The following is a 10,144-nucleotide window of genomic DNA, read 5'->3' on the forward strand; positions in this document are numbered from 1 at the left end:
AAAGATCTTCTCAAATGCTCAGAATGTACTTTTTAGCCTCCGCATAAACAAATAATCACTGCATCATTGAAATGCTGAAAATCTGAAATCGTGAGTCATGACATTGTCCTTTCAACAATTGACAGGCTTTCAAGAGCAAATATAATTGTACAAGTGTAGTCCTAAACTTGAAAATTGACTAGGCCTTTTACACACACACACACACACACACACACACACACACACACACACACACACACACACACACACACACACACACACAGAGCGAGCGAGTGAGCGAGAGAGAGAGAGAGAGAGAGAGAGAGAGAGAGAGAGAGAGAGAGAGAGAGAGAGAGAGAGAGAGAGAGAGAGAGAGAGAGAGAGAGAGATGATGGAGATAAATGAAATGAAACAAAATGTACTTTTAGTGTTTGCAAAAGGCCATAATGACCTTTAAACACCAAATTTATACAATCACCATCTGAGTGATACGTCTGTTCGTGACCAAAACTAGGTACCAAAATGAAATGAAACTGGGACGGAATTTTGTAGAAGGATGTACTTGCAAAGAGACTCAAAATAGTAAGAAGTTATGTTTTTAATAAAAAAGATGGTTTGCACTCAAGTTTGCTGGTTGATCAACATTGGAATCTCCAAAATTGTGAATCTTGCTAGCTTCTCTATTGGAATTAGGGCTGCAGAGAAACACACACAGCTTGGAGAAGACGAAGGAAGCTGTAGGCACACAATAGAGAGTGTGTTACTTAGTGTGCAATGGAAAGATAGATAGCCCTAGAGTGATGGGCGTATATACAATGCTCGGGGGAAAAAACCTCCTAAAGAGGGAAAAAATGCCCCGGCGGTCCTAGTGTGTTCACACACATCACTACCACATGTATATGGTAACAAATCCCCCCTGGAGTGATGCGGTGAACGAGAGCTGGCACATGAGTAAAGGGAAGTGCCATGCCCTGAGGACAGGATCAGTCCACAAAGGGGAGTAAGCCCAAAGCTTTGAGGAAAGCTTCAAGCTTCTCACGAGACAATGCCTTTGTGAAAAGATCTGCAAGGTTGTCCTGTGTTGGCACATAAGCCAACCTGATCTCTCCTGCTGAGAGCCTCTCCCTGACATAGTGATAATGCACCTCAATGTGCTTTGTGCGAGCATGAAAAACTAGGTTCCTCGTAACTGCCAATGTGCTCTGACTGACAGTGTAGATAGTATTGGCAGTGTCCTGTCCAACACCCAAATCAGCCATAAGGCGTTTGAGCCATACACACTCAATCGTAGCTGTGAAGACTGCATTGTACTCAGCCTCACAACTCGAAGTGGCCACAGTAGGTTGCTTCTTGCTCAACCATGATATACATGAACTTCCAAGCATGAAACAAAAACCACTTGTAGACACTCGCGTGTCAAAACAACCAGCCCAATCTGAGTCCGAAAAAGCATGTAAGTCTGGCGGCAATGATCCCCCCTTGGGATAAAACAAGCCAAGATGTAAAGTGCCACTAAGGTAGCGGAAAATCCTCTTGACAGCCTGCCAATTCTTAGACCCTGGGCTATGCATAAATCTGCTGACCTGTGAGACTGCAAACTGAATATCTGGCCTTGTGTTGCATACATAAATGAGGCAGCCAATAGCAGTTTGGTAAAGAGTGACATCAGCAGGATCACCAGCATCATGTAGACTCAACTTCAAACCTGTTTCCATGGGAGTGGCAATAGGTTTTCAATCCTCAAGTCCAAACTTACATAGCAATGTTCTATGTAACTTTTCTGACACAAGGCAATACCACCATCACACTGCTTAAACTGTATACCCAAATAATGATGCAATAGCCCCAAATCTTTCATCTTGAAAGTAGCATTCAAATCAGCCTTAAATTCAGCAATATGTCTCTCATTTGGTCTAGTGATCAGCAAATCATCAACCTAAAGAACCACAATGAGAAGTACATCACCCTCACGCTTTACATACAATGTGCTTTCTGTTGGACTGTTACGAAAGCCTTGTTTGACCAAATGAGTGTCAGCTTTCTCATACCAAGCACGAGGAGATTGCTTCAACCCATACAAAGCCTTGTTACATTTGCACACTTTGTCCTCTTGTCCTTTTATGACAAAACCGCGAGGCTGCGTTACATAAACTTCCTCAAATATGTCACCATTCAAGAAAGAAGTAACAATGTCTGATTGATGTACATCCCAACCAAAATGAGCTGCCAATGCACATAGAAAACGCACAGTAGTCATACGACAAGTGGGAGCAAAAGTCTCTTCATAATCTATGCCTTTTTGCTATGCATAACCCTTTGCAACAAGTCGAGCCTTATGGCGATCAATGTCACCATCCGGCTTGCGTTTCAACTTGTAAACCCACTTCGTACCAATGGCCTTTTTTCCAGGAGGCAAATCACATAAAGTCCATGTGTCATTTTCTATAAGTGCATCATATTCTGATTGCATGGCAGCCATCCAATTTTCTGAATTTTGTGCTTCATCAAAAGTCAGAGGCTCCACCAGCCATTTTGGCATACCTCTAGCTTGCTCATTTTCAGCCCTTTCCTCATCAAGTACATCATGTACATCTGCATCAGTAATAAGCTGATCTAAAACATTTTCAGAAACCCCCATAGGCTGTACATTTGCCTCATTGGAACTTACATTCGTATTTCCACCACTGAAAAGAGGCAACAAAGTGTCATAAATGTCTTGTGAGCTTACATTACTGTCTCTAGTACATGATAGCAAGGGCTGAACAAAATCTTCCACAAACACTACATCCCATGAAACCAGAATACGTTTTGTTTGCGGATGATACAACCTGTAACCTTTGCTTTCAGCACTATAACCAACAAAAATACATTTGACAACCTTATCATCCAATTTTCTGCACTGCACTTGTGGCACCAAAGCATATGCCAAATAGCCAAAAACACGCATGTGCTCAATAGAAGGCTTTCTATCATGCCATGCTTCATATGGAGTGATAGACTGCAAAGCTTTCGTAGGACCCCTGTTAAGTACATAAGTGGCACACATGATGGCCTCAAGCCAAAAAGAATGTGGTAAAGCTTGACTTTTGACCATACATGGTGCCATTTCCGTCAGTGACCTGTTTTTCCTCTCAGCAACACCATTTTGCTGAGGTGTATAAGGCACTGTACATTGGTGTTTTATCCCACGACTAGCTAGAAATGCATTAAATTCATGAGACATATACTCCCCCCCTCGATCGGAACGGAGGGTGCCCATAGTACATTTCAAGACATTTTCAGCCATAGCCAGAAATTGTTTGAAGCACATAAAAACTTCGGACTTCGCTTTAAGCGGAAATACCCATGCATGCCTGGAGTAATCATCAATGAAAGTCATGAAGTACAGGTAATTGCCCAAGGACAGAGTTTACATGGGCCCACAAACATCACTATGCACAAGCTGCAACCTGCATGTGGCCCGAACTGAACCATCCTTTGGAAATTTAGAACGCTGCATCTTACCCAAAATACAGCCTTCACAAACATGTTTGACAGATGCTTCAAGAGGTGGCAAAGAAGCAACCATATCAGATTTCTACAAACGCAGCAAACTAGAAAAATTCAGATGACCAAAACGTGCATGCCAAAGTTTTGCATCTGAAATAGCCCTTGAATCTGCAACAGCATTTGCAAAATTTTGTCCACACTTGTCATACAAAGTGAGCTTATACAGCACACAGCATAAAAGGCCAGATGCAACAATTTCATCACCAAAACTGAATTGCAATGAGCCTTCATGTTACAAGGAAGCAGTGCAAATGAAGGACTCCGGGAATTGGCAATTGGCCATGCAGTCAGAGATGACAGCTCTGCATAAAAACAAGACATGGAAGCTAGTTAAATTACCACAGGGCAAAAAGGATCTACCTTGTAAATGGGTTTACAGGTATAAGATCACCGCTCATGTAGTTAGCCAAAGTACAAAGCAAGGCTTGTTGCCAAGGGCTTTAAGCAAGAACAAGGCATTGACTTTGATGAAGTCTTCTCTCCGGTGGTCAAAATGACTACATTGAGATGCTTTCTTGCATTGGTTGCCATATTAGATTTGGTGTTGCACCAAATGGATGTCAAGACAGCGTTCTTGCATGGTGATTTAGATGTGGAAATTTACATGCAGCAGCCAGAAGGGTTTGTTGAGAAAGGCAAGGAAGATTGGGTATGCCAGTTGTTAAAGAGTCTTTATGGCTTAAAACAATCAACGAGGGCATGGTACCATAAATTCCACAAGTTTATGCTTTCTCAAGGCTACAAACGTAGTGAGTTCGATCACTGTCTATATACAAAGAAGGCTAAGGATGGTAGTTGGTTGATCCTTATTTTGTATGTGGATGACATGTTGATTGCTGGCAAGCACTTGGAAGAAATTTCAGCTTTGAAGTCAAAGATGGCAAAATTGTTTGACATGAAAGACATGGGTGAGGCAAGTCATATACTTGGTATGCGCATTGAGAGAGACAGATCAAAGAAGTTGATTTGGTTATCTCAAACAGAGTATATTGACAAGGTTTTGCAACGTTTCAATATGGAGAAGGGAAAGGCACTGAGTGTTCCATTGCCACCATATGTGAAACTTAGCAAACAAGATTGTCCTGTGTCTGAGGAAGAACAGGCTGAAATGGATAAGATTCCATATGCGTCTGCAGTGGGTAGTTTGATGTATGCAATGATTGCTACTCGCCCAGACATTGCATTTGCAGTGGGAGTAGTAAGTCGATACATGTCAAACCCAGGCAAGAAACATTGGGAGGCAGTGAAAGGAATATTGAGATACCTGAAAGCTACAAAGAGTATGCATATATGCTATGGGAGTCAGGAGCTAAGTGTAAAGGGTTTTACAGACTCAGATTATGCAGGTGACTTAGACAACCGAAGGTCTACGTCAGGGTATGTCTTTACATTGGCTGGTGGAGCAGTATCATGGCGTTCTAGATTACAAGATTGTGTTACTCAGTCTACTACAGAGGCTGAATATGTTGCAGCATCAGAGGCATGCAAAGAATCAATTTGGCTTAATCGACTAGTAACATATTTGGGAATCAAAGAAGAGATGCCTGTGTTATATTGTGACAGTCAAAGTGCTATACAATTGGCTCGCAATCCAGTTTATCACTCAAAGACAAAGCATGTGGATGTGAAGTATCATTTCATCAGGGAAATGCTCGAGGATAAGCAACTTCAGCTTGTCAAAGTTCACACCACAGAAAATCCTGCTGATCTACTTACAAAAGGACTTCCCTCAGAGAGCTTTGCGCATTTTCGCAAGCAGTTAGGTGTAGGGTAGTACATCACTTCTCTACATCTCTTGTATATTAGCTTGTATAGTAGCTTCTCTCACACTTAAAGTACCACATTGGACTTTAAGTGGGAGGTTGTTGGGGTATAAAGCCCAATGTGGTCGCCCAGGTAAGTGGGCGGGCCGCCAGGTATGTACACATATTCTTTTGTAAAAACCTAATAAGAACTCACTATGCTCTACACGTTACAGTAGAGCGAGTTCACCATATCGTCGTGCTCTTCTTCTCTCACTCTCTCTCGCGTCGCACTTCCGCTCGTACTCCTTCAAGTGCAAGTGACGATAGCAGGGCATTGTGTAAATCATGAGTTATTTGGCACACACATGCCTCATCACTTGTGTCATGTAGTGTATGTACAATGTGTGGTGTTGACAGATGCACACACGTGTGCACACACACACACACACACACACACACACACACACAGAGAGAGAGAGAGAGAGAGCAATGTCTATATTCTAGAGAAAAGTGCGTTTTGTGTGTGTAGAGATAGAGAAAGAGAGAGAGGACTAGTTCTGTGTGTGTGTGTGTGTGTGTGTGTGTGAGAGAGAGAGAGAGAGAGAGAGAGAGAGAGAGAGAGAGAGAGAGAGAGAGAGAGAGAGAGAGAGAGAATAAGAAGAAGAAGAAGAAGAAGAAGATGAAGATGATGATGATGATGAAGAATAGAAGATTTAATTTCCCAAGAAAGACCTCAAAGATCTACCCATCAAGTTTTGAGCTCAAGCCTTATACTAGAGGGGGAGAAGGAGAGAGAGCGACAGGCCCGGGGGGTCACCTGGCCTTGGCTACTGGCCAACTGATAGGGTATATACAAGAACCCTTAGAGCTCATACCAAAATGGAATTTTCCAAATAATAAAAAGTTATGCAATCTTGTCGTGATCAGTCACCCACTCGCTACCTTACACATGCCACAACAGAACCCTAAAAGAAAATGGTGTGTCACTTTTCGGGGGCATTATAAAAATGTGTTTCAAGATTGGAGCATGCTCTCACATTTTCACAAAGATCTTCTCAAATGCTCAGAATGTACTTTTTAGCCTCCGCATAAACAAATAATCACCGCATCATTGAAATGCTGAAAATCTGAAATCGTGTGTCATGAGATTGTCCTTTCACCAATTGACAAGCTTTCAAGAGCAAATATAACTGTACAAGTGTAGTCCTAAACTTGAAAATTGACTAGGACTTTTACACACACACACACACACACACACACATACACAGAGGAATGATGGAGATAAATGAAATGAAACAAAATGTACTATTAGTGTTTGCAAAAGGCCAAAATGACCTTTAAAACACCAAATTTATACAACGACCATCTGAGTGATTCGTCTGTTTGTGACCAAAACTAGGTACCAAAATGAAATGAAACTGGGACGGAATTTTGTGGAAGGATGTACTTACAAAGAGACTCAAAATAGTAAGAAATTATGTTTTTAATAAAAAAGATGGTTTGCACTCAAGTTTGCCGGTTGATCAACATTGGAATCTCCAAAATTGTGAATCTTGCTAGCTTCTCGTCATGCTTAGTGCAAGTGACGATAGCAGGGCATTGTGTAAATCATGAGTTATTTGGCACACACATGCCTCATCACTTGTGTCATGTAGTGTATGTACAATGTGTGGTGTGGACGGACGCACACACGTGCACACACACACACACCCACACATAGAGAGAGAGAGAGAGAGAGTGCAATGTCTATATTCTAGGGAAAAGTGCATTTTGTGTGTGTAGAGAGAGAGAAAGAGAGAGAGGACTAGTTCTGTGTGTGTGTGTGTGTGTGTGTGTGTGAGAGAGAGAGAGAGAGAGAGAGAGAGAGAGAGAGAGAGAGAGAGAGAGAGAGAGAGAGAGAGAGGACGAAGAAGAAAAAGAAGAAGAAGAAGAAGAAGATGAAGATGAAGATGATGATGATGAAGAAGAACAAAAGATTTAATATCCCAAGAAAGACCTCAAAGATCTACCCATCATGTTTTGAGCTCAAGCCTTATACTAGAGGGGGAGAAGGAGAGAGAGCGACAAGCCCGGGGGGTCACCTGGCCTTGGCCAGTGGCCAACTGGTAGGGTATATACAAGAACCGTGAGAGCTCGTACCAAAATGGAATTTTCCAAATAATAAAAAGTTATGCAATCTTGTCGTGATCAATCACCCACTCACTACCTTACACATGCCACAACAGAACCCTAAAAAAAAATGGTGTGTCACTTTTCGGGGGCATTATAAAAATGTGTTTCAAGATTGGAGCATGCTCTCACATTTTCACAAAGATCTTCTCAAATGCTCAGAATGTACGTTTTAGCCTCCGAATAGTTTAACAAATAATCACTGCATGATTGAAATACTGAAAATCTGAAATCGTGAGCATGACATTGTCCTTTTAGCAATTGACAGGCTTTCAAGAGCAACTATATATGTACAAGTGTAGTCCTCAACTTGAAAATTGACTAGGTCTTTTACAATGGCGCCAAGGGTTTGTCTTGATAATATTGTAACGTATAATTATAATGCCCTTAAAGGGCTTACATTTGAAAGAATTGGAGCTTCTTGTTAGGGAAAGAATAACTCCAACGTGTGAATGTGGCAAAGTGACCAATTTCTTGGTATATTAACTCCTTACTTTGGTGATGAGTTTGACCAAAGTAAGGAGTTAATATATGTGATTGGTAAAATGCAATACTCGGGTGATTGGCTTAGGGTGTCCCTTGCCATCCATTCGAGCCCTGCTCCATAAAGGATTGGACTTTTAGTAATAGTACATTATCTATTCTAAAGATAAAAGGGGGAGGGATTCCGGCTCCCTGCCCCTCCATGTGTCATGTCCTGATCACTTCAGGCCCAAGACCCTGCCGTGTGTGGGAGTCCGGGATGCAAAGAGAGAGAGAGAGAGAGAGAGAGAGAGAGAGAGAGAGAGAGAGGGAGGGAGGGAGGGAGGGAGGGTAGCGGATTGAAATGATGAGAACGACTCTAATTAAAGGTATTTGGCCAGTCGTGCAGGCTCTTCTTCATCTCTAGCCAAGCCTGTATCTCTGCGTTAGTGATAGTAGAAGCTCCGCCATTGCATGCGCACATAGGAAGGACCAGCACCAACCTTCTCTCTCTCTCTCTCTCTCTCTCTCTCTCTCTCTCTCTCTCTCTCTCTCTCTCTCTCTCTCTCTCCTCCTCCTCCTCCTCCTCCTCCTCGGCTCCGCCATTGCTCTGCCAAGGCCTATATGTTTGCGTTAGTGATAGCATAAGCTCTGCCATTACATGCCCACACAGGAAGAGCCAGTGCGTTAGTGTAAGCTTATAGCTAGGTGCAACACTTGAAAGCTGGCAGCTGCCTACAGGTGGAAACAGGGACGGGGCCACTAAAAGAGATGGAGTAGGGAAGGAGGTGAACCTGATTGGGAGCCAGGATGGAGCAAGAGGCTTGGAAGAGACGCATGCCAGGCTACATGAGGCTGGCATGGCGGTCTAAGATGCAGAGAGGGCGGCACATGAGAGTGAGTAAGAGACAATACAAGACAAAGATCGAGTTTGAAGGAAGAGAGTGACACAGTCATGGTTCGTGGGCATCCGCACACATTCAGCTCAGTTATGGACATGGTGGGCTCTTCAATGTAGAAGACAAAAAAACAGCATGCGCTGACCAGCTACGCTTGCAGCATCCTTGCTCTTGCCACAACCATTTCTCTTGCTCGCTCGCCTTGGCCCCTCGCCCTTGAGCTCCTTATTGGCCTTCCATGACGTCCTTGGCTGGTGAATATCAACAACCACCTGGGCTACCAACACCTATATTTGTTGGGCTGATGGATAAGTTATTGGGTGCCATCTCACTCAAAAAGACGCTCACACACTTAGCTGTCTCCTACTACATGTCGGCAAAATATGAAATCTGCAAGGATATCGTTCTCTTTTTGCCCTACGGGCCTGATTTGGATCATCATGGTCCCATGTGTCTTCGATTCCGAGCTTCGTTGGTCAGGGATTCAGGGATTCCGGGCTTCGTTGGGCCTGATCGATGGTTGTGTCTTCCGAGTGAAAGCCTTCTGTTGGAGTTACCTGCTCTTTATCCTCATCACATAAGGCAAGTAAGACAATGTCACAAGGTAAAATATTGTGCCTTTATTTTCTTTCAAGCTTATGCATGCACTGGCATCCCAGCTTATATAATTTCATCAGACTCTGTGTCGATGGAAGCTCTATAGTTGCATGCTATCTACAAGGTAAAATATTGTCCCTTTTTTTTCTTTCAAGCTTATGCGTGCACTGGCATCCCAACTTATATAAGCGCATCTGACTGTGTGTTGATGGCAGCTCTATAGTTGCATGCTGTCTGTGGAGGAAGACATCGGGAGGAAAATTGCAGTTGGAGTGCATTATCTGAGTGAGTTGGTTTGAATGTCATGCTTTCCTAAGCTACCCTTGCTTACATATCCCTCTTTCTTTGCAGCTGCTCTTCCTTGGCACACCGTACCAGTGTTTCAACAGTCCCAGACTCTCGCAGTCCTCCAGCTTTCGAAGGATTCTCAAAGGCATATATGAGAGAGAGAGAGAGAGAGAGAGAGAGAGAGAGAGAGAGAGAGAGAGAGAGAGAGAGAGAGAGAGAGAGAGAGAGAGAGAGAGAGAGAGAGAGAGAGAGAGAGAGAGCAACTGTGCTACTTTGAAGGCATGTGAGAGAGTGAGATGGAGAAACAGTAAATGTGCTCTTCATTTGAAGGCATGAGAGAGAGAGAGAGAGATGGAGAAATAGGAAACATGCAGGTACCTCCCCCCTCTGCCCTCAAATTGTAGGTGCTCCTTGGCCTCAGGGTGCTCCCACCTTGCCCGTGTTGCCACCATTGTT

This window comes from Adiantum capillus-veneris, chromosome 11 (genome assembly GCF_014529385.1).
Source record: "Adiantum capillus-veneris isolate H3 chromosome 11, ASM1452938v2, whole genome shotgun sequence".
NCBI classification, from domain to species: Eukaryota; Viridiplantae; Streptophyta; class Polypodiopsida; order Polypodiales; family Pteridaceae; genus Adiantum; species Adiantum capillus-veneris.